The following is a 23387-nucleotide window of genomic DNA, read 5'->3' as shown; positions in this document are numbered from 1 at the left end:
TGGGCAAATTAAGAAAACTGTCTGCTGTTGAAGCGAATGTACAAAGCTGGTACATTCAGCAGAGATAGGTAAGGCGGTACGACCTGATGCATGCAGTTAAAGAGCAGAGAGCTATGTGTGGAAACACTCAATTAGCATGCAGGAAACCAGAAACAACACGCGGGTTGATTGCTGCAGACACTTAGACGGGACTTCCACCAGATCCATGTCTTGTCTGTCCCCGATCAATTGCAGTCCGGCTCCGTGGTCTTTCGTCCATCAACACCCACCAGGTGCGTTTTCGGAGTGCAGCACTGAGCAGGACCACCGGACAGTTGGAGTCATGTGAGCGAGGTCTTCCCGCTGTAATTACTGAATAAATGATTCTCCCTCTCCTATCCTCATCCATGTTGTCTTTATAGTCCTCTGAAAACCTCTGCCCTGTTGACTCCAGGCCTGGCTCTGCTCATCATGACGGTTTGTTGTTGTTTTAGTTAAGTGAAATACGATCTGATGATAGCACAAAGTGTTTTATTCTGAAATTTAACCATCTGTTTTTATTTTGTTTTGGTGCCTGACTTCCTGTCCTGCTCCATCTGCTCTGTTGAGTTTGATATGTCTTGCACCGGCATCTGCCAAAATTAGAAGTCTTGTGTATCTGATCTGAGGGTTCCGACCTGCCGAAACAGAGATGGAGCTGGAACGCAACAGAGCGGCTCCAGTGGAAGTTAACACATTGACTAGATTAGAAAGATCCGGTGCCGTGACAGATTGGGGACTGACCGGACACGGATCTGGTGGAATGTGGCTGCTAGAGGGCCACTACTGTAACCAAGATCACTGATTCCAAAATTAAGACATCTGTGATTTTAGTACACGTGACACAAAGTGGGGAATAGTTAACAGACACATATCTGTTCACTAGAGGAGCTTCAGTTTGCTGCTCTTCCTCAGATTTTCTTTTACCTCTGAGGCTATAACTAGCTGATAAAGTAGTGTTTATTATCTTGTCCTTATCTTCCAAAACCTCCCCACTGTTTTGTTTCTGCACCACGAGCCTGTAAAAAATCTTTATCAGGTCTCTCTTCAATCTATAAACTCAACCATAAACACCTTATAAGGTGAGGAGACATCAGAGGGGCTTCAATGTCTTTTAAGAGGATACTTAGCCTACAGGCATGCAATATCACACAGACACACAGACACACAGACACACAGACACAAAGACACACAGACACAGGTAGAGCTTACAACTGTCAAAATAGCTGAGCTTATTTCAGATCCGGTGCCGTGACGGATCAGAACTGGATCTGGTGGAATTTGGCCGTTAGGGCACTGTCTACGGCAGCAGAGAATCCCACCTGAGCAGGCGATCTTACAAAATCACTTGACAAAGAGCCATGATGCTACATAATATTTCATAAATGTATTTAAGTGAGGAAGCAACCATTTAAGGTCCTTCCTGTTCAAATATCCACTCTACCACCTGACATAAAAACATTGAATCTCCAAAATCATCTCAAATCTGTGTTTAGTGTCATCCTTCTGAATCTCATTTTTTCTGACTCTGCTGTATCGATCGAGAAAGCCGACTTATTCAGCTCAGGATCTGTGTCGGCTGTGCCTACATGTATGCATCGCAGGCGAGCAGCCTCAGCCTCAAGCGCACTCGACCTTACACTCTGTCTCCAATACCAGAACAGAATAAAATCTATCCTAGCTCTGAACAACCTCTGCACTCGTATTTGGGGATGACATGTCCTGATGTTTGGTGAACAATTTGTTACAGAACTAGAAGTTGGTATGAAATAAATATGAGTGATATATCAAACTATGATGCAATAATTAAGAATAAAAGCATCATATTGCACGTTAAAAGTTAAAACTGAGCAAGCAATCTTTGAGCCATGTAAAATATAGAAATATAAAAGATTATCACAACATCATATGATGACAAACTTTTTTAAGAGTTACAATCATGACGACAGACGAGTAGTGTCGACCCAAGCAGTTTACAAGAGACCACTTAAATTAAAAGCATACATGCATTTTTTGAATAACAGCATCTGCATCATGCTGATGAATGCACCAAACAAGATGCAAAAGACAAAACTATCAAACAAACAGAATGCTAATATTTCAGAGCTGTCAAGCTGACATGCAGTTTCAAAGCTAACCAGAAACGTCTTCTTTCCATCACCATGTAGGAGGTTCACAATCACATCTATCACACCCTCTGTGGGCTGTGTGAGCCCTGCAAGCCACCATAGCTGTCAGCCAAATATAATGGATTTTGATGAAATGCCTCCCACAAGATTAGGAAGAGGTACTGGAGCTGTCAGGGGTCATATACACTGTAGACGTCCGCGTGAGTTATCTGCTGCTTTTGCTGCACTTCACTTTACAGACATTAAAACTGTTCAGATTTATGTTTATGAATATTTGAGACATTCTGTGAAGTGGCTAAATTACTTGTCACCGCCAATTTAGCTTTTTCGCCTCTGTTAGCTCCGGCGAAACCCCAGATGGAGCAGGGCAGGAGGGATTTGGGTGGTGCTGGTGAGACTCACCTCACTCCAGGGCAGATCTTGGGGTTAACATGAGGATCCCAACACTTGACAGGGTGTCAATACAAAGCAATTTACGGGACCCCATGAAGAATCGACCCCCTAGATAACAGGCAATTTCTCTGCTCTGCTGGTCGCCACGGCCCGCAGAAGACCAAATCAGAGCCCAGAGAGCTAAACAGAGAGAGAGAGAGAGAGAGAGAGAGAGAGAGAGAGAGAAGTGAAGAGGTGAGATTAGGATCATATACTACTGAGCAGCAACACATGCCTACAGTGAAGCCCCAGGTACGCTCACTCTGCACTCAAACACAGACAGATGGGGAAGTGAATGCTGTGTGAGGCTGAGAATAAGAAAGTCAACACAAAGAAGAACATTAAGTTTTACATACATCTTAAAGTTAACACAGTATTAAGTTGACGCAAATTCCTTTTAACACCACTAATGTTTTTGTTGCACTGTAATGCACACACATTCTGTGATTAAGACCCTTGGCCTGCCATTAAATAAATCAGGAAGTGGTGCAGCATTAATGTTGTCTAACCAAGCCTCCTTGAGTAGAAATGGAATTTTCAAATATGTTTTTTTTTTAATCACACATTCATTGGAAAGCTCTTCAAGTTGGTTCTCCCAACAAAACCAAAGCTGTTTGCATTTACTGTGGATATGAATGGAGTTATCACCGGAGTACATCAAAACGCAGGCAACACAGGAAAGTTTGCAAAAGAGACATCTGGAAATATCTACAAGCAACAAACCTTCAACAGCGTTAGCTCAGTTGGAAGCTTCAACTTGCAGGCCGATTAACACTGTACAGGACTTCCACCAGATCCATGTCCAGTCCATCTTCGATCCACTGCAGTCCAGCTCCATCTGTCAACACCGACCAGCTGTGTCTTCAGAACGTAGCACGGAGCAGAACCACCAGACAGCTGGAGTCATGTGACCGAGGTTTTCCAATGATTCTCCTCCTCCTCTCCTCATCCATGTTGTCTTTATCGTCCTCTAAAAACCTCTGACCTGTTGACTCCAGGCCTGGCTCTGCTCATCATGACGGTATGTTGTTGTTATAGTTAAGTGAAATATCTGATGATAACACAGAGTTTTATTCTGAAAATTAACCAGGTGTTTTAATTTTGTTATGGTGCCTGACTTCCTGTCCCACTCCATCTGCTCTGTTGAGTTTGATGTGTCGTGCTCCGGCATATGACAAAATTAGAAGTCTTGAGTATCGGATCAGAGACGGAGCCGGAACGCAACAGAGCAGATCCAGTGGAAGTTAACACATTGACTAGATTAGAAAGATCCAGTGCCGTGACAGATTGGGGACTGACTGGACACGGATCTGGTGGAATTTGGCCGCTAGAGGGCCACTACTGTAAGCAAGATCACTGATTCCAAAATTAAGACATCTGTGATTTTAGTACACACGACACAAAGTGGGGAATATTCAACAGACACATATCTGTTCACTAGAGGAGCTTCAGTTTGCTGCTCTTCCTCACCTTTTCTTTTACCTCTGACGCTGTAACTAGCTGGTAAAGTAGTGTTTATTATCTTGTCCTTATCTTCCAAAACCTCCGCACTGTTTTGTTTCTGCACCACAAGCCTGTAAAAAATCTTTATCAGGTCTCTCTTCAAACTATAAACTCAACCATAAACACCTTATAAGGTGAGGAGACATCAGAGGGGCTTCACTGTCTTTTAAGAGGATACTTAGCCTACAGGCATGCAATATCACACAGACACACAGACACACAGACACACAGACACACAGACACACAGACACAGGTAGAGCTTACAACTGTCAAAATAGCTGAGCTTATTCCTTCATCCTCCTCGTCTTTGATCCTCCTCTTCCTCACCTGCCTGTTTACTCTCTGCAGCTCTCTTATCTCTGATTCTGCCCATGAACCATAAATGTATGAAACAGAGCCAGAGCAGCCAGGTGAATATGCGGGGACTGGGTTACCATGGAAACTCAGGTAGCAACTCTCAAGGTGATGCTACATTTAGAATTCCACAAGGCGCGCACACACACACACACAAAACATGCTTTTCTCTGGTACTGCAGTGAAAACATCTTACCCGACTGACCTTTGACCTTTTCAACTCTGACCTGTAAACAATGTTTTCAGATCTCACAAGAGAGGCAAGCAACCAGGTGTGTGTGGAAACAAGCCCAAAAAAAAGTGACTAAGCTTCAGCTCTCACAGAGAAGAGGGAGTGAGAAGCAGATATTGCTCAAGCCAACACCCATTTCAAGACTTACAGAGGTAGAGCAATATTTACACAGCCAATAATCAGAAACTTAACACAGGAAACAGTTTGTGGTGTCTCAGTCATGTGCAATCAAAAGTTCAAAGCAGAACTTGTTGAGGCAGTTACACTGTTTGGTAAATTTTATGACAAGCATCATGGTCTGGGTTGAAACTAATCACTCTGAATTCTGGCCTCTGGTTCCCAGGTTAATGTCCTTCTTTGTACAACTGATCCATCGCCCCTTAAAGCTGGGGTTGGTAATCAGATTTAGATACACTTTTTGTTATACTAGTTAAAATGATCTTTATGTCCCGATGGTAATCAATACATAATGTGTTCTTAAAAAAGAGTGAAAAAGAGCTGCTATCTACAGCCGGAGTAAACCTGGGAAAAGACCAACCAATAACCGCCTTTAGGGTCCAACTTATTAAACCAATCAAATCCCGTCCTGCCGTTCTGCCCGCCTCCTGCGCGTACATTTCCCCGGCGTTCACTCCCCGGCCCCATGCCTCTGCTTCCCCTGCCTCTATTTACTGCCCCTCTCACTCGACCTCGGGTCTGTCCCCTCTGACCCGATGAGGTGCTTTGCTCAAGACTGTAGTCCGGATCAGAGTCTAAAAAGCACTCAACACAGGGGCTCTGACAAGCAGAAGAATTAATGAAATTTAGTAAGTCCTACAGAAATTTACATTGTAGCATCTGTCCACAAGCTGTAGGGCTGACAAGCCGATTCGTGAACACATTGATCTTTAATAACTGGTCACTGTCGGCTGTGATCACGCCAACGAACAAAGCAACAATCAATGTTTGAATGAATGCTTGTCTCTCCTCTCCCCGCTCGCACACTCTACGCCTCTCTGTCAACACTGTAGGAATTAAGAACATCTACACCAGGGGTCACTAACTGGCGGACCGCGGTCCGGGTCCGGACCCAGAAGCCGCCCCATACGGACCCGGACCGACAGCCAAAACAGAGGGTTCTGATATAAAATCTGACGGGGCGCTTCTGTTTTAAACAGCGCAGCTTTTGTAGTCTTTACGGTAGTGGTTTATTGCATGCGAGTTAAGCCATCCCACGTGATACTACTCAGCCAGTCAAATCTGTGCATTCCAGGCATTAAACATTGCGACTATACAGATCAGACAGATGAGAGTTAGAGGCAAGTTACACGTGAAAACACAGCAGAAAGAAAAAGAAAGATAGGGATAAAGTTAGAGAAAAAAAGGGAATAACAGAGGAGTGAGACTGGGAAATGGAGCGATACAGACAACTGCACTGGAGAAAGTTTAGAAAATAAGGAACTAGTGTCCCTCTCCATAAAAGAAAAGTGTGCAGCAAATATAGAGCATTTAATTCAGACTGGACAGGCTCATTTCTGTTCATACTCACCACTGGGAGAGCTAAACCAGCGTATCTCATATGAAACCGTGGCACTAATTGGCCAACTCCATTCGATCTGCAGAGTCCCTCTCTACTTTCAAAAGACAGCTAAAGACCCAGCTCTTTAGGAAGCACTATGCACTTAGCTAGACTGTTCTCCACTGTTGTCCCCAGTGGCAGATCATGTCTTCCAGCTACGATTGACTCGCACTATCCTGCTCTACTCTGGGAATCTGTGTTCAGCTCTTGAGGGACCCAGCACTTGGTACTTTGGTCATTATTGTGGTGATGTTAATTGTTGATGATGATAATGGAAGGTCTTAAATTGGTTTGTTGCTTCATTGTAGATGTTCCTTATTTCGGGAAAAAAAAAAAAAAAAAAAATTCCTTACTTATTTTTGTGCATTGCCTTCACCTGCACCCAAATTGACTTGAAGCACTTTGTTACTCGTACTGATCTTGTTTCCTCTTGTCTAGATCTTTGCTTGTGTTGTTCTTGTTCTCGTATGTACGTCGCTTTGGATAAAAGCGTCTGCTAAATGACATTGTAACTTATTCAAAGAGTCAACGTGAAACGCCATTCAGAGACAAAACATGAAGGTTTTGAACAAACAGAACACTCAGATCTGAAGTGAGTCCTGAATGATTGGGACCCCTCACTGCCACCGGTTTGGGAGTTTAGTTTAACACCTCAGAGAGTGTTTATGGATTTAAGTGCGTCATTAGTTATTATTATTGTATTTATTTTTTACCTCTGATTTAAATTGAACTACTAAGTTTTAAAGAAGTCTCATGAAAAATAACAGATCAAATGTTACAAGATTGTAAACTTCTTTCAGGGATTTCGATTCATTTTTTTGTTATTTATATATCAATCATTTTATGTTTTCCTTTTTCATAATTAAATTAAGCACAAATGGCCACATACATATTCACCAGAATGCAGGGAATTAATTGTTAAATTCTCAAAATGTCCTGGGGGAGGACCCCAAAACCCCCCTCTGCTTCGATATGTTTAAATTAATCCTAAATTTTGGGTATCAGGTCTGAAGGGGAGGACTATTCTATGTTCCTCACCCCTCCCCCTCGAAGCAGCCCGACTACACCACTGATCATTCTTCTGTTCAATCCTGTGTGATCAATAAGTGCACTTGATTAAAGGTGTGATAAGGTCCATGTCATAAAAATCTCTCTCCTGCCAAACACTCATAGTTGGCAACCCTGGTTTAAATATTTTTTTCCAAAGTTTTTGAATTGCACTGAATTAATTTAAGTTGACAGTCAGGTATTATTAAATGCAGATACAGTATATCACACTAAATAGATAGACATTATGATGTTTCGGACCTTTGTTTCAAGAAATTTTCCCTAACTGGACCTCTTGTGATTTTAGTTGAATACACCTGATCTACACTGAACAAATTTAACAAACAGAAGGGCTGTTACAATATTATATTATCATAGCTTTTCTCCTGATATCGTGTCACTGGTACAACTGGATAATGCTAGCATGACAGTTGTGAGTACTAACATAGCCATGTTTGTTTGTGTCTTTAACTCACACTATGATAATGTTTTGGTGAGGACCAGTTTTGAATCAGTCACCATCATATGGTTGTGGGGGCGTTGTTTTGGAGGAGCTCCGAGGGGAGGGGGGAGGGGTTAGACGGAGTCATGAGGAAATGCTACATCCAAACTCATGCTAGTTTTCTGTGACTACCAACCCTAGCTTTAATGGCTCGATCTGACTCTTTCAGTATTCTATGACATCACTCTAAGCAGATGCTAGCGGCATCTGACATCCCTACAGACAGGTTTACATTAGATTTAGTTTAAATCCTGGTACGTCTTACGCAAATGCTAGAGGGTACTTGCTGAAGGGGCATGGCAAAGTTATTTGATGACTTAGAAATGACAACTGGCAACACACTCCTGAGGCCACATCTTGTATCTATTCATGCATGCTATTTATGAATCAGCATCTCTTTGCATAGAATCCATACTCGAGGGTCTGGATTTACAGCATGGGAAAGGTTCTGGTTTCCATTTGCAGTACATTTAGCCTGAGTGGTGTTGACCAATCAAATATCAGCAGACTGTGGTGTATACAGTAAAAAACAATCAGTATGGAGAGCAGAAGCAAGTGGAATACACATTGCCTCAATGACATCCTGGCTCCCATCGATGGTCATTTCAGCAACAAATCTGCTCAACACAGTGTCATGAAGGCCAATTTGCAGATTTCTCCACAACTGGTTGAGTGGCTGAAGCGCATGCCCAATGTTCAGCAGCTATAGTCCTTGTTGCAGCAATCACTGGTTCAACTCTCAGCCTCGACCCTCTGCTGCATGTCTTCCCCCTCTTTCTACTCACCACATTTCCTGTCTCTCTTCAGCTGTTCTATTAATTAAGGCAAAACAAACTAAAAATATAACTTAAAACAAAGAAATAAAAGTTGTTGGGGCAATTTTTACTTTTTATCTGCATCATGAAGTTTTTTCAGCAAAGTTAAGACCCGTTTATTGTCAGTGAACCACAAGAGAAGCACTTTCTTTTTGGGGCTGATACTGCTGAGGTAAGCCAGAGTGAAGCCCTACTATAACTTACTGTCCACTGCTGAAGTGAGAACTACTTGTAAGAGGTGAACGGGCACTATTACAGAGCATAGTATAACAAACTGAGAACCAATGGCGTAAACAAAATGTAAATGCTGCAGAGAATAGGAAGTCTTGGCTGAAATTAATTCAACACTTACATATGTGTGACATATATGGGTATGTCAGAATAACCAAAAAGTTTACATCTGTTCCAAGAGGCAAATATCACATATTGTTGTCAGACAATGATGAACCATGTTTGCAGATGGATCCCGAGATTGATTCCTCACCACAACTGTATTTGGCACTTGCAGTGAGTTGCTGCCTTCCCAACAACTTCTGACTGTATGGAGCACAAGAGGGAGAATCTCCACTCTGTTGGCAGATGAGCAGTGGAGTGTCATTACTATGCACAACATGCATGCATGTAAATACTTTTGTTATACACTGCCGTTCCCTAAAAAAAGTTGCACACTCTAATGTTTCGTTGGACCACTTCTATGGCAAATTTCGATAAGCTTCTGCAATGTCACAACATTTATTTCTGTCCAGAGTTGCATTAATTTTCTACCAAGATCTTGTATTGATGATGGGAGAGTTGCTGCACATAGTCTTCTTCAGCACATCCCAAATATTCTCAATGGGGCTGAGGTCTGGACTCTGGTGGCCAATCCATGTGTGAACATGAAGACTCATGCTCCCTGAACCACTCATTCACAATGTGAGTCCGATGAATCCTGGCATTGTCATCTTGGAATATGCCCATGCCATCAGGGAAGAAAACCTCCATCGATGGAAAGACCTGGTCCTTCAGTATATTCAGCTGACCTCATTCTTTGGGCACATAACGTTGCTGAACCTAGATCTGATCAACTGCAGCATGTAAGATCATAACACTGCCCCAACAGGCTTGTACGGTAAGCATTAGGCATGATGGGTGCATCACTTCATCTGCCTCTCTTCTTACCCTGATGCGCCCATCACTCTAGAACAGGGTAAATCTGGACTCGTCAGACCACATAACATTCTTCCATTGCTCCAATCTTTATGCTCCCTTGAAAATCTCCTTAGTTGATTACTTTCCCTGATGCAGGCCAATAATTTGACCCTTCCAAAACTGATTAAAGTCATTCCTATGACCACAGGATATGTGTTCTAACTTTGGTTGTTTATGAAATAAGAAACTACTCGCGCATCAGCTGGGGATAAATAAGTTGTTGCTAGCTGAAACATATCCATCACTGCAGTAATTATCCAATGGAAGGCCCTTACCAACTTGCTTTGTTAAATCCAGGTGGCGACTATATTTCTTGGATGGGCAGTGTAATATACTTAAATACATACATAGACTATTCATTCAAATTTCACAAAACCAGATCTATTGCCAAAATAGTGAGTGTCTGGAAGAGAAACAGAAATAAGTAAGGGATTTGGTTTTAAGGTGTTTTTAGGTCACTTTGTTGTGGGCTTGAGAAAGGTATGAAGGGGTCAGTGAGCCCGGGGTTCTGCATATACCAAAAAGCTTTCACTTTTCAGCTCAACCTCTTCCTCATGTAACTTTGCACTTGCATGTGAATTCATGCAGTTTGTTGAAAAGGGTTTGAAATACAGCTCAGCACATCATTACAGAAAACCTCTCTGTTCTTCTCCTGTGCATAATTCCCCACTGATGATGTGCTGACCTGCCGTCAAGACTGAAACAAGTATTACAGTGAGCTATCATCTCTCTTCTGAATTAAGAGCGAACGAAACTCTATAAAAAGGATACGGGCGGCAGAGACAAATTATAATCAAATGCTTAATTTGGTCTGCTTTCTTCATCACATCATGGAGGTTTAACAAGCTCTGATTACGGCAGCGCGTTTTAATTTCTGCTATCAAACACATATACCTTGTCATTGTACTTGGAGCTTTATTCATGCATATGAATGTAATTACACACCTTCTACTGTAGATGAAGCAATGAAGAACCCTGTGATGGCACAAAGAAAAATACACTATTTTACTTTATGGATTTAAAGTGGCTACAATAGTTCTTTCATTGCTCAAACGCTAGGGTGTCAAAGTGTGTACACGTGTGTAACAAATGGGTATGAACTTGACTGTTGTCACATAAAATGCTAGACATCAGGCTACTTTTACGGACCCTGTTTATTTCATATAAGCTGTTATTGCTTACCTGTTAAAGTTTTTGATATGCCAAAGTGGATTTAATCACTCTCATTCATTGTTATGGAGTATTATTGCTTATTCTAGAGATAGAGCAATACAATCAAAAGGTATATGATTAAAAATAATGACTTCATTGTTTTAATAATCAGTCATTATTGTTTAATTGAATTGTTCTAATGATCAGTTTTATGTGAGAAGTTGCAGCTTCAGCTATAAAAGTTTTATAAAAAAGTCGATTCCAGGAGCAAATGTTTGATATTTTCTGACTTGAGGCCCTCTTTTCATCGCAGCACAACAACCTGCACTCTGACAGTGTGTTGTCTTCTGACCTGTATCTAGAGCCAAGCACAAAGTGCACAGCACGCAGGTGGGAGGAGAGGAACAACCAGGTGGGAGGTTCAAAAGGGGAAGTGCAATAAGATTCCTGGAAATATTGTAAAAAGGGAGCCTTGTTTGTTATCCAGCATCAACTTTTTGATTGACATGGACAAAATAACAGAAAACAGACTTCATAATGTTTCTCAGTTCATCAGTTCAAAAATCTCCAAAATGATCATTTAGTAAAATTAACACCTCAACGCCACCAGGGGAGATTTATCTTGCTGCTGTTGTTCTCCACATGATGTGATTTCTGAGGTGGAGGACTGTAAATCATTTAGTGATTTCAACTAATAAATCAATTCATTGTGTACATTCCTAATGCAGATCTTAACACTGTGTTGACCTCAGGCTCACTGACCCCTTCACACATTGCTTAAGCCCACAACTAAGTGACTTGAAAACGCCTTAAAACCAAATTGAAAACTGAATTTTTAGAATGAACTATTAAATACTTCTTAATATTCCATTTTCATCGGTGCAGAGATAAATCATGAACCTTTACATCCCTATTAGGGAGTAAACTATTGTTCAAGTTCATCAAATGCTCAGCAGCATCATCAGCTTTGCATGGAGCAAAGCTGTTTTTTGGTGAAAGATTCTGTGCAGCGTGCATCTGTTTATGGTGCTCACGATCTCAGTTTGTGGGAATGTGTTTCATGTATTATGTCTATCAGTTTCCCACACAGTGACGATAACTGGGCAACAAAAGTAGAATTTTGGCCAAGATTTTTTACATATTTCCTTTTATTTGTATGTATAAGAACACCGTCCAATCAGTGACAATCTTTCATCAACCTGGAGCACCTGGAAAATGCTATGCATGTCAAATACAAACCCTCTTATTCTGATGTTCAAAAGTTATGTGTCTTAGTCTTGAATTGTTACAAACCCCACGTCATTAACAAACTTTGTTCACATCCTGTTGTGAAGACATTTGAAGAACATTTGAAAATGTGTCGTGTTTTTTTTTTTTTTTTTTTTCCTGCTGTGCTGATGAATATTGTCAGCAAAGAGAAATGTTAGGAGGGGGGGCAGGACACACAGAGGGAGGCTGTCAGTGCGTGACTGTAGGAAACAATTTTTATGTTTTTTAGGCATATTAATATGGACAAACATTAGATATTAAAGCTCTTATCAGCATTATTGTGTTGTTTTTTAACACTAAAGTAAAACAGTATGATATCAAGTAGACTACATCAGATTTTCCCCAGTGACCTGAGCTGGATTATAGGCTTGAGATATTCACTCGTTTCTAATTTCATCAGTGTAAATATCTTAAACTCAACTGTTAAAAAATAACACATCCTCTAATTCCTGCTGTCATAAAAACAGCAGCGTTCACAGAGAATAGGTTTTGTCGTCCTATGGGAAAGTTAGTGTTGAAAGCATCATAAATAACTCTCCAAACACCTGCAGTGAGGTAGACATTTCTTAATCCCAGGATTGGACTGCCAGCTGCACACTGGTCTCACATAATAAGGCCTCCCTGTTTGTCAGACTTTAACTGTGCTCTCAAATTTGCCTCCGAAAATTTAGCCCAAATCCAAATCTGCTGAGTTCCCTCCATTGATCCCTCTCCTTCTGTTTTCTCCTCCTTAACCCTCTTTCCCTGCCATCCATCCCTCTCCCTCCTCTTTCCCAACACCTCCTGCAGTCAGTATTTGCAGTCTAATCCAGTGTTGACGTATGGCTCATTAATAAGGTGAGCTAAAGATATTGGATTAAGAACAGATTAAAGATGATTAATGCTGCATAATGAGGACTAATCTGGCGCTTCACTGTTCCACTCTGTGTTTTAATTTGTGTTTCGCTCTGCCCCTCCTCACTTGCTGAGTCATCTGCCTGGAGGCACAGCTGCTGAAATATACATAAGATATTGGTTTACTGAAATATAGAAGATTTGTTGTTAGCAGAGAGGAGCAGAAGCTGTTTAAACAAGAAGGTTTGTGCCTCTTAAATCTAACTGGGGGAAAATATTAGCTCTCATCAGACAATCCATTACACACACACACACACACACACACACACACACACACACACACACACACACACACACACACACACACACACACACACACACACACACACACACACACACACACACACACACACACACACACACACACACACTCAGACAGCCTTTGTGTTTAAAGTCCTTGAACACTTTCACACTTAAACAAATGCAGATATGCACATTGCTCTGAATATAATGTTGAAGGCTCAACACACACACTGACACACACATTGAGTATGCCCTTGAACAGTAAAAGAAGAGGGGGAAGGTCACAGACAATCATCCCGTGGTCCTCTGAGGCCTCCCAGCATCCAGGACGCCACCTTTGGGAGTCCCATTCCTCCAACACTGCTCCTTCCTCCCCCTCTTTCCTTTCTCCCTCCTGTTTTCAAATATCTATAACAATGAACCCCGGGAAACTATTCAGAAATAGTTAAGGTTATAATATGAGATGTTAAAAAACGTGTATTTGAAATTCCCCCACCATTAATCATCAGCTCCTTCGGTGTGGAGGAAAAGATCAGAAAAGGCCAACTTGTCTTCATTAAACAGACCAAGAGGACCGTCATGAAATGCTCATCACTAAGTTTTTATCAGTTTTGTTTGGCATAAAGGGTTAACAGACTGCTGACATGTTTAAAGCCTCTAAAGAACATCTCATCAGGTCTTTTAGAAGCCTATAAAAGTGAAATTCATATTGAAAACTAGTCATATTTTGTAAAAAAACAATTTAGCAGATTCATAGCAATTAGTCAGGTGTGACATTTTGAGCGGTATGAAAGTCTCTCCGAGGTCCTCTTTCCTCATTTTCCACATTTACGTCGAGTCTCGAGTGAAACAACATGAACGCTCTGAAAGAGATTGTCCAGAAGTTGCAACATGCTTGCATCAGTCGTCCAGACCGGCAACACTATGCCACTCTGTACTATTCATCGAGTCTCACCCTACTGTGAAGGCTCTTACTCCGACCTCTCAGGGAGGCCACGACAAACATCATCAAACAAAGACACTTAGTCATGGCCTCCATGATGTTATGCAATCTCAGAACGCAGCCTCGGTTTCAAAGGATGTCTTTCTAGCACCCTGAAGACAGCAGACAGTGAATTTGGAGAAAAAACAGCAACATGATACAAAAGTCAACTGTATTGAGTTTTGTTTTGTACTCAACACAGCTCTCCAGTGTTGTTTGATCCATCCATCAGCCCTTACTACCCAAGCGGCAACCACCGGTCTTAAAATATGAAGCCCATACGGAAGTGCTGAAAACTGCACTTCATGGAGTGTCCACTTGAGGCTGGCTGAAGAAACACCGGAAACCACATACACACCCATTCAAAAAAAGACGATCTTTACAGCATTAATAAACATGTTTAAGGCCATACGGGGTGTTAATTTGGGTTATTTGAAATTACACTTACAAGTTTTGCCCAAGCGGCAACCTCCGGTCTAAAAATATGAGTCAATGCAGAAGTGTTAAAAGCTGCAGTTCATCGAGGATCCGCTTGAGCCTGGCTCCGGAAGTACCGGAAGTCACATACACATGAATGGGGAAAAGACGATCTTTGCAGCAGAAATAAACATGTTTACAGCCTGGTACAAAAGATGAGTGTAGTCTGAATAGCTAATTTCTCAATGTCCTCTCACTGTGAGGGGGGTGGATTTTTTTCTAATTCTGCAATTTCGAAGATATTGAGATTACCAGTCTTCCAATGAGAGGCACAGCTGCCTGTGGGAACACTGCAGCTGTTGGCTAGGAGGCTCAAAGCCCGCCTCTTTACGTCACACTGGCTCGACAGAAGCAATATGGCTGCCGCAGCCGATTGGTCTCAAACAGCTCTTCAGAAACAGATGGGTGACGTCACGGATACTACGTCCATATTTTTTACAGTCTATGGTTTTGCCCAAATAAGGACATGGCAGACTTTATTGACAGGCGGGAACACTGTAGCTGTTAGCGGAAAGATTAAAGGCCCGTCTAACCTCACACTAGCTAAGACCAAGTTGGGTTGCATTTTCAGTATGGCACCCACCGCCGATTGGCTTCAAAACAGTGCTTCAAGAACAGATGGGTGACGTCACGGATACCACGCCAGTTTTTTATACAGTATATGTTACTACCACCCTAAGGAGACTATACATTGGTCTGTCTTCTGGATGATTCAGATAATACGTTGTTTATATATTAAATATCATTTTTAACGTTGCCTGGGTTGTGTTTAAATGGAGTCGGCTGAAGGTCTGACTTCTGTCATACAAACAGAAGATGTTTGTTCATCTGTGCGAGTACATGACAGTACATATAGGAATGAGCTGTTGGGACAGGTATACAGATTTCGGTCTTCAGATGTGTCTGGATAACATAACGGATGATTTATTTAATTTGACACACTCACGGTTAGGTATGAGGATTGAAACCTGGTTCTGTTACGGACACAGTGCATTTTTAAAACCTGAAAATCAGTAATGCCTGAGCTTCTCAATTCTGTCACCAGGTCTCATAGTTCCTAGTAAAGTCATTTAAATCAAATCACAGGTAGCCAGTCTGTCACAGGGCTGACATAAAGAGAAAAACAACCAGACACACTAACAGGTAGAGCCAATTTAGAATTAGCTTAGATAAAGTAGAGAAAGCACTCTAGCCTTATTGTAGCCAATGGGATGGCCTCAGAGTGGTGAAAAGTAGAAATCCAAAAACACTGAAACTCTATCTGGAGCAAAAAACATCAAATGCCTGATAATGTATTTGAATAAAGTTGAATGACACAGAGAATAATTCTGTTGATCAGGTGCTTGTGAGGATGGCTGAATGTGTGAAGAATTGGCTATGATTTGCCAAAGCAAAAGATTAGGGAGGAAGTGAAAAGAGATGTATTTTGCTAAATGATGTCTTGCAAGGCAAAAAACACAAGCTCCACATCACAAAGCACATCAGCAATGTGCAGCTAAGTATGCAACAAAATACCTTCATCTGTGGTTGCTGCTGCAGGACAGTCATCCTCCTCCTCCAATCAAGCAGCCGTAGTGATCAAGTCCAAACTTTGTAGTAAGTCTCATCAGTTGAAATAGTGAACAGGTGTTGAAACCTGTGTTGAAATCAGAAGGATAAAAGTGAGTTAGCTAACTATACAAGGAGACAGAAGGTTACATTATGATGCGTTCAAGGTCGGGTCAGTAAAATGACCATTGGGCAACACAATGTCAACAACAAATAACAGAAAAGTATAGAAATAATGAAGACTTGTATCATCAAAAAGTCTTAATAAATGGGAATCAGTATTGCTCATTGATAAGTTAATATGTTTGTTTGCAGTTTCAGGAATAATCATGATGATCTGTGAAACCATCGACAGCTCCTCCATGTCTCTTGTGTTCGAACAGCTGAAGACTTTTCACTAAGGGTCTGACATGCACCAAAAGCTGCTGCTGTTGAGCGTGAACCTTGCTTGAAGCACATCCATGTGTATCATTATGTACTTTTGAAGTTGGCAGCAATGAATATGTTGGTTTTGAAAGGCAGATAAAGCGTCCCTCCATCCAGTGATGAAGCCTGTTATTAGAAGGAATGTGTCAGCATGTTGTGGCCAGATTCTCTTTTCGTTAAACGGAGTGAAAGTACAGGTTTACTGTGATGATTTCAAATAATGGTTCTGATCAACCAAGAGCCACTTTTCGCTTCTTTCAAGGACCGCTCTGCGATTTGTTGGAGGCAGAGCGCCCTGCCAAAAACTTTTAAAAATGCACTTGTCTTTTCTCCCATCATATAATTGCAAGTTTTTGCTGCAGCAGAGCTTTAATTTGCCCTTTTCATCCTACCTTTTTTTTCCCCGACTTCTTCTCCCTCCTCCACCTCTACTTTGTACTCCCAGAGTCCCAATTCCCCATTTCCCTCCCAATCACAGACTCCCCAAGGGTTTGAGGCCCTCTCTAGTCCGCCCTCCCCCCCAAGAGACACACACACACAAGACTCTCAGACACACACTCAAAAGCACAGACAGCTTCATACGTCCGCACACAAACACCAATCTCTCTGCCTCATCCCTTTATCCTCCATCACCATCCCATCCCCAGATGTGTCCCGTCCCATGAGAGAATCCCCCTCACCCCCAAATAATAAAATAAAATCTCATTGCCTTACTCTCCATCACCCTGCAGCCCCTTTCTGAGGAGGGGAAGACGACTTGATGAATGTGGTGGGGAAGATGTGGATGAGAGGAGAGCAATTAAAATCTTCTTTGCTCTCTTTTTCTTTTCAGATCCAGAGGGAAAACAGGGAGACAGAGATTGTGTCTGGCATGAAAAAAGAAACCAAATTCTATCTCGTCTCAATCAGAGAAACCTATTTTGAAGGCTGGATGAAGACAAAAGAACCACTGGCTTTATGGGACCTCTCACATGCAGCATCAAGGACATTCAGGCCTACAGTGAGAGCACATGAAGAAAAGCTGATCTGAATTTAAGAGACAACTGCAGCACTTAGTAAGGATGAAAAATCAAAACCATCTGGTTCAGAAAAAAATACATCCAAGCTTTAAACTCTCTGCAGATGTAGAAAACATCTTGAGCAATTTCAATTCCTTTGAAATTAAATGAAGTTAGCATCTTATAATCAATACCCACATGTGGAGAGCAAACTCATACTGCTTTGTTCTGTTCAAGCACAAGGCTATTCAAACAAGGGTTTACACTGATGTTACTCTCCTCAGATAAAGACAGCTCTCACCCCAGCTAAGTGGTCAAATAAAATAAATAAGCCGCACATAAACGATTAAAACACAACACAACAAAAGGCAACAGAATCAGCACAGACTTGCCAATCCTTGGCCTACTGCATCTGACTGCTATTTGTACGACACATGTACAGTTCTATGTAAAACCCCTCAACAATGTGAGTCATCAGTTACAGTTAAATTCTACCAGATCCGTGTCTGGTCCCTTTCTGATCCGGATCTAATAGGTTTCTATTCTAGTCAGTTTGTTAACTTGCACTGGAGCCGCTCCGTTTTGTTCAGGCTGCGTCTCTGATCCGGCAGGTCAGAGCCCTCCGGATCAGATAAGCAAGACTTTTGCCGGATGCCGGAGCACGACGCATCAATCTACTCAGAGCAGATGGAGCGGGACAGGAAGTCAGGCACCAAACCAAAATTGAAAGCATTCGGTTCATTTTCAGAATAAAACACTCTGTTATCACCAGATTGTATTTCACTTAACTACAACAACAAAACAGACGTGTTGAGCTGAGCCAGGCCTAGAGTCAACAGGTCGGTAGTTTTCAGAGGACGATAGAGACAACATGGATGAGGAGAGGAGTTGGAAAATCATTGATTCATAAACTACTGCGGGAAAACCTCAGTCACATGAGTTCTGCGGTCTGGCGGTCCTGCTCCACGCTGCGCTCTGAAAAAGCAGCCAGTAGGTGTTGACAGACGAGAGAACATGGAGCTGGACTGCAGCGGATTGGAGACGGACCGGACATGGATCTGGTGGAAGTCATATGTTAGAAGTCACCTGAATCTCTATGTTTTCATTATTATTTTGGCTGTATCACTGTACTCAGAGCAAGGCAACAACAGCAAAACAAGCTAGTCCTAAAAAGTTCATTAGGTCTGACACTCTAGGTTATAGTAAGACAGTTCTTCTAAGGGAGGCTGCAGGAAGTTTGTAGTTGAAGCATGTCAAGGTAAAAAGAAAACACACTGGTCTAGTGACAAGAACTGACTTATTATAGCAATGGGAGCTGTAAACTTTTGAGAAAACTCTCAAAATGAGAGTTCAGATCCTTTAGAGTCCATCAGTAAAAAAGGTTTTAGCAGAAACGAGAACGAAGAGTTCCAGTAAATAAAATCTGGATAATTAGTGAATAAAGTTTAACATTAAAAAATAAGTGTTTCTGTAATGCCCCAGAACCTAAGGAGGAGCTTTAAGCTGAGCTGCTGCAATATTATTGACTTGGTAGAGGTAAGTACAATTCCTGGCTCTTCCCATTCATTCATGGGTTCCCTCACAGTACTCTGGCTTCCTCCTACAGTCCAAAGACATGCTTGTTGGGTGAACTGGTGACTCTTTCTTGCAAATACATGTGAGGATGTGAATTTGTTTGTATGTTTATGCCCTGTGATAGACTGACGACCTGTTCAGGATGTACCACACCTTTCACCCATGGAAGCTGGGATAGGTTCTTCCCTCTGTAATCCCAAGCAGGAGAAGCGGTATGGACGGATGATTCCATTCGTGTTCACAGCATGAATCTCTCTTTCAGCAAGGCTTCAGGGACTGTGAGCCAGCTTGCTTCCAGTTTAGCTTGTTGCTTTATTTCAGTTTTCAAAGCCATTCTTTATTTAGTTAAATGATGGGGTTAAAAATGTGGTGAGGGGTTGTACACATAGATCATTCTGATTAACAGATATTCACTGCGTCCACACAAGATAACGAAGTACTTCTGCAAAGATTTACATCAAAACCTCTTTTTTTCTTGGAGAACAGCAAGTTCAGCCCTCACTTGAAGAACGCTTATCCAACCCCATCTTCAAACTCTTGAATCAGTGCAATCAGCACCGACCAGTGCAATCAGCGTGCCCAACAAATAGAGCTAAAATGATTGGTGTAGATTGTCAGTGTCCTACAGAGATGCAGTATCTCCAAAAAACAACTGAGCCACTGAGTAAGGCTTGATTTTTTTTCCCTCGGAGAGAAGTTTCACAAAAAAAGAAGAAATATGTCCAAGAAGCTCTCGGACTTCACTACTTTTTTTCCCTTTTTTTTAGGTGGAGGGGGGTTGGTTGGTGGTTCTCGTCCACTTGCATTAAAAACTACCAAATCACGAGCCATGCCAGCCTAAGATCACAGTTTTTTGTGGTAGCTGAGTGGACACACTGTGGCCAACTAGACTCACAGGACTTGTTATGTAAGCACAAAAGTCAGGCCTGAAAACTTGAACATAACATTAATATAATAAAATTAGAAATTACTTTTTCTGCACTAACTAGAGCTCAACTTTGCTGCAGAGTTTGGTGGAGATGAAAAGCTTTCGATGATAAAATAAACCTAATGTACCAGAAATACCTGGCAGGAAACAATGACTTGCTCTGTGCAATCAGCTCAAACATTTGAGGAAACATCCCCAGTCAATTTCAACTAAAGTCAACCAATTAAAGACTTGTTACAGTCAGTCCTAATTTTGGTGGCTACTTTAGATTTAGTCTTTGTCTTTAGACAAAGATGCCAGTTAGTTTAAGTCCCATTTTTGTCTTTTTTACCCTTTATGGTTTTAGTCAATATACATTTTAGTCATTACTCCAAGTAAAAAAAGTTGCCTCTATCAATTAATTAATGTAGTTCATCAGATGTGTATCAGGGTTGTACCAAGTTTTAAAATCTGCAACATTTAACTCTTTTAGCAGTTTTGCTTATGTAATGTCTTAGTGGCAAAAATTAGACCACCAGTGTAATGCTGCTGTGCTGTCCCAACTGATCTACAAGATTAAGGAAAGTGCACATGGGTCAAAGTGGTTACAAAAAGAGTCATTGACGAACATTTATCGTCATTATATTTGCTAACGAAATTAACACTGGTTACAGTTTGAGAACTTTAAATATCAAAGTATCAGATGAATTACATTTGGGCATAATGTTACTGAGTTATGACCTGGATATTTTAACTACACCTTCATTGATCTATAGGGATGGGTACCGAATTTGGTACTTTTATAGGTACCGACCGAATTCCCTCGGTACTACCGAGTACCGTATCACGTAAAATCAAACGGTTCCATGTTTCGGTACCTGAACGCATCCTTGTGACTTTGAGGGAGTGGAAGAGGAGGCGATTTTCCATACTTTCGACCTGTAATAAAGTTCGAGACTGATCGGGTGGACGTCTCTGCTCTCTGCATCTGAGCGGGAGCGTGCCAAATGGAGCCTGCAGCTGACGGGTGCGCGCACTCACCGCGAGACAGAGATGCAGGAAGATTTAAGTTGAGACGGACTCTCTCGCTCCGACTACCTGCCCTGTTTATAACCGTCCCTGTGTGCGTGAATGCCCAACAAGTAAGTTGTGTGTCCTGTTATTATAAAGAGATGGAGAACTGACTTTTTCCCATCCGCAGGCGTTCACGTGTGTTCATTGATAAACTCCCGAAAGAGCAATTAGACGCCACGAGCACGTGTCAGCTAATATATCTAATCACCTATATAATCCTGTTTCTGTTCATTTCATGTTAGATGAAATAAATATCTTAAGTTTAAAAATGTTGAGATTTTATTATTAAACAAATTAACATTTATTACCACATAAACACACAGAAGTACCGAAAATTGGTACCGTTAAGTACCGGTACCGATTCCCAGGTACCGGGTATAGGTACCGTATCGGTTCAAATGTGAAAGGTACCCATCCCTACTGATCTAGATATGGTAGGTAATGAGAAATAAGGAAATTTGAAGAAAAAAAAAAGATACATACTACATGTTGCAAAGATTCATTAAACAAAAATAAGATTGTGTTAAAATGATCATAATTTGGGACACCGTTAGCCTAGCGGTCTAAGCACACTGCCCATATACCGAGGCTATAGTCTTTGTCGCAGAGGTCGCTGGCTTGATTCAAATCTCGACCCTTTACTGCATGTCCATCGCCACTCTCCACTTCCCACATTCCCTGTCTATCTTAGGCGGTCCTTTTCATTAAAGGCAGAAATGTCCAAAAATATAACTACAGAAAAAAAAAGAAAGGACCATAATTTAAAAATCAATGCAGCAAAAACAGAAGAATGCAGATATGCATCATGTTCAACATAGAACCAAGTGAATTAAGAACCAATGTGTCTGAACTGAGAAGTGCATCGCTGTGTTAAAATGTATGGTATTGAGAAATATTGCACATTTTGATGTTAGTCTGAACCAAAGTGGCAACTGGTGATGCATTAATGGCAATGCTTTAAATGACCCACTATGGGTTGAACTAGCATTGCACTATGTTACTATATCAGTGAACCTTGACTGTTTGCTGAAACTTCTAGAAGTCTTGCAGTGACTGAAGGAGCTTCTGAATAAAAAAATAATGGACCCAAGGAACTTGTTGAAACGTGATGAAATAAAACTCAATGAGAGATTTCACTGGGTTACAGGAGCAAGAGGAACAGTGGTGACTACATAAAGTACGTCACTTTTGCTTTCACTGTATGATCCCTTAAGTTGGATTCTGAATCTTTGTGCTCGTATGAAGCCATGCAGACTCACCGAGCCCATCTTCCTGTTATTTTTCCTCCAGGAAGAGTTTTACTTTGCAGCACTACTGCTGAAGGTCTCATTGTTCCGGAGGTGTAAAGGACGCACTGTCCTCCACTATGTGGCTTACCATGCTCTTTCTCCCCTTCTCACTTTCTCTCCCCCCAAAACAACGACACCTCCCTCCCAATAGGGGATTGGTGCCATGTGGTGATGAATAGTCAGATCTGAGGCAGGAGGACGCACAATGTAGGTCGAGCTCCAGGGGTTGTCGTCTGCTGGTGTGTGTACGTGTATTTATATATGTGTGTGCGTGCACGCCGAGGCTCATGGGGGGTGCTGCAGGGTACATGCTGCTCTCCAGTGAGCGCTGGTTTCGGGGGGATGAGGTGGGGGTGTTGGAGAGTGGGTATACCTGCTAAAGTATGATATATGGAGTGTCCGTACCCCCTTATACACCTGTTCCCGTTGCCTATTCTGTCTCTGCCTTACACACACTCTCTGTCTCACACACACACATCCTCACACACACACTCCCCCCTGCAGCCCCATCCGGAGACAAGGTGTGGATAATCAGCTCATTTGTTATGGCGCCGTTAGATTAGTATGAACATATGCATGATGATGAAGTGTGCCGCACCAGAGAGACAACCTTGTTCTGCAGGACCACAAAGTCACGCATAGAGGGGGGAGGGGCTAAAACACCACGGAGAGCTGAACTTCAATGACTTTGGGGTCACATGGAGCTAAGGTGCAGTGGTGAGAGGGAGACCAGGGTTTGATAGAGGTCATGCAAGCTTTCCTTTTAATGTTT

General features: G+C 41.8%; 1 long non-coding RNA gene across 2 annotated transcripts in view; it reads right to left on the bottom strand.

The window, feature by feature from the left end:
- The window catches only part of LOC117821693, a 67288-nt gene that overhangs the window by 7723 nt on the left and 36178 nt on the right, over positions 1-23387 (bottom strand). For both annotated transcript variants that reach the window (XR_004633016.1, XR_004633015.1), the window contains exons 2-3: positions 16314-16434; positions 2550-2720 (exon numbers count right to left, since the gene is read on the bottom strand). This is a non-coding gene — a long non-coding RNA (uncharacterized LOC117821693). The remainder of the gene's footprint in view (positions 1-2549; positions 2721-16313; positions 16435-23387) is intronic.

The sequence above is a fragment of the Notolabrus celidotus genome, chromosome 11 (assembly GCF_009762535.1).
Source record: "Notolabrus celidotus isolate fNotCel1 chromosome 11, fNotCel1.pri, whole genome shotgun sequence".
Lineage (NCBI taxonomy): Eukaryota > Metazoa > Chordata > Actinopteri > Labriformes > Labridae > Notolabrus > Notolabrus celidotus.
This window is presented reverse-complemented; position numbering and strand designations above follow the sequence as displayed.